The 2,724-nt window shown below is 38.1% G+C and overlaps 1 non-coding gene across 1 annotated transcript; it reads right to left on the reverse strand.

Moving 5' to 3' along the window:
- Positions 1–470: 470 nt before the first annotated feature.
- On the reverse strand, positions 471–542 carry TRNAP-CGG (transfer RNA proline (anticodon CGG)). Its single transcript has one exon. It is a non-coding gene; the product is annotated as a tRNA-Pro (tRNA).
- Positions 543–2,724: the final 2,182 nt, after the last annotated feature.

A 2,724-nucleotide genomic window follows, 5' to 3' on the forward strand; every position in this document is an offset into this window, starting at 1 on the left:
GATTATTGAAACTTCCATTATGCAACAGAAATTTGGGATATGGAAGGATATGGTCCTACAAATAGGATTTTCACTATAAGAGCTAGTATGCATGCCCCATGCTCAACATGCTCAAAAGACATGGCACCTAGATGTGGCAAGTTTGGAGCTCCAGACTAGGCAATAGATGAAGCCATCTAATTTTACCAAGACGTCAGAAGATTACGCCTCTAGTTTTACCAAGACGTCAAAAGATTATGTCTCTATTTCATACTAGACACAGATCAACAAGATGAATAACTTTTGTCATTCATAAGGCTTGTCCAAAAGGTTGGCGGACGCAAAAGACACTAATGGAAGAGAGGGAGGAGGAAAGATAAGGAGTGATTAGGGGTGGAGGCGGAAGAGAGTGTGTGAGAGAGCGCAAAAAAAAAGATGTCGAAAAAGAACATATACCTATCTCATACTAGAAATGGTTCACGGATGCGAAAGGGGCATTGCGAGAATCGAACTCGCGGCCTCTCGCACCCGAAGCGAGAATCATACCACTAGACCAAATGCCCTTCCTGTTAGACAGCTTTATAATTTAGCATAGAAATAAATACTTTGTTAGATACACTGGGATCAAGCAATCTCGTCAGCGTACGACCAGCGGAAAGCTAGATGTAGCAAGAGCTTGTACGCTGTCGCGCCAGATCTCGTCAAGGAGAGGAAGACGAACTGCGTGATAGCTCTCCATAAACGACATCAAAGACTTGATATCTTGCGACAAGCGCGTTACTCTTATGTTAAATCATGGAACGGATTTGAGCAGTAGGTAGATAATACTTCAAATCAACAAGTCTGGCAATGCACGCCACTAACACTCAACTCAAAATGAAATTCGATATGAAGACGAGAAGACGATTACAATGCAAAGAGTGGGCAATGGGGAGGAGCTTTATGTTAGTTGTTTTCTTGCTGCAAGAAGATGCTTGAGGTGAATTCAGCCTTGCAACAACAGCATGTGTTTCTTTCGTGAAAATATTGATTGAAGTTGCGACTAAAATATAAAGATAGAGCTTATGAGGTAAGCTTTGGGATATTAAGCGGTCTTGTCTTTTGTTTTGCTGGAGAACAGGCGTACACAGAAGGTAAGCGATTAACATACTATCCTTACATCAACGCATGCTGAGAGAGGATACAGGCTGATGAAGCGAGATTAGAGAGGTATGATTTGACAACGATGAGGGACATGCCAAGATTATTTGGCACGGAATAGCCATGGCGTGCAGCCTAAAATTGTTGTCAAATCCGTCCAAGCGGTTAATCAACAAGAGAAGCCATCCTTGACGCAAATTAGAGACCAGGAGAACCTAGAGATGAACTAGAGCTAGAGAGAGGAATTGAAGCTGGTACCTCCCCCATCTCCTAGCCAACTAACATGCTAAAGCTAGGAAACCTAATGTCACTCTACTCGTTGACATCCAACAAGAGTAAAATACAAAGCAACCTCACATGTGGAGTGCTCGAGGCAAAGCAACGTGCGATAATTCTCCACAATGGAGGACTTGTGAAATCCAAAGTAAAGTGATATGGTTGAAATGCATAGGATTGCAATGTACATACAGAAGGAAAAGGAAAGCTAAGAGGGAAAAACACATCGAACACAAGCAAAAACCTAAAAAACACATATCAGGCACAACATTTTTAAAATCAACTATGTGAGCTAAAATATGGTTGAATTTGATGCCCCTTATAAAAATAGTGAGAAAAGGCTGTTATCTTGTTGTCTAAGATGAGATCTAGAGGCATTAGGCCTTTTGTCTACTATTGTTACTTAGAGCCAATTGGCTATTAATCTCTTAGTTGAAAAAAGATTCTGCACCTTTGGAGAGAAGATAAAGCACTCACTTGGTTTCATCAATTTCGAAGCCTTTAACTCAAATTTTGGCATCTGCTAAATTAGATGGCTTCATCAAGACATTACGGACGTTGTTTTTATGTTTAATAGAGATCCTTAGATGTACTCTTTTAATGTCTTACTAAATTACATGGCTCTTTTGACATCTTACGGCTTCATCAAGTTTCGGAGCCCTTTTAACTCAAATTCTTTGCTAAATTAAATTAACTCAAATTCTTCGCCAAATTAGATGTATTCTTTTGATGTTGCTAAACTATATGGCTTCCTTAAGATGTTAAGGACATTGTTTTAATGCAATGTCCCTTTCATTAATACTCCCCTCTCTCAATAGATAATAATTTTTAACTTTTTCAATTTGACAAAGAGACTTTAAGATGGCCATTGCCCATACAAAGTGCCAAGTGTCTCCTTATCTACCTCCTTGACTTACCTTGGAATGAACACAAAGGTAGCTTGAGTCCATAAATATAAAATTGATAGCTAATACAAATAGCTTCCATACTATTAATTAATTTGAGTCCCTATCTTGCAATAGATAACGATTTTTTGTTTTAGAATACTTCATTAAGATGCCAAACTTTTTACTCAAATTCTTTACTAAATTAGATGGTTGCTTTTGGTGTCTTACTAATTAGATGGCTTCATCAAGACATTGAGGAAAATATTTTTATGCAACTTACCTTCATTAATATCTCTTCCATTACTCCTTTGATGTCCTATGACTTCATTAAGTTTTGGAGCCCTTTAAACTTGAATTCTTTGCTAAATTAGATTAACTCATATTTTCACTAAATTAGGTGTATTCTTTTGACATCTTGCTAAATTAGATGGCTTCATGAGTT

Source organism: Dipteris shenzhenensis, chromosome 20 (assembly GCF_047967505.1).
Source record: "Dipteris shenzhenensis isolate YYH24624 ecotype China chromosome 20, Dip_SZ_1.0, whole genome shotgun sequence".
In the NCBI taxonomy this organism is placed as follows: domain Eukaryota; kingdom Viridiplantae; phylum Streptophyta; class Polypodiopsida; order Gleicheniales; family Dipteridaceae; genus Dipteris; species Dipteris shenzhenensis.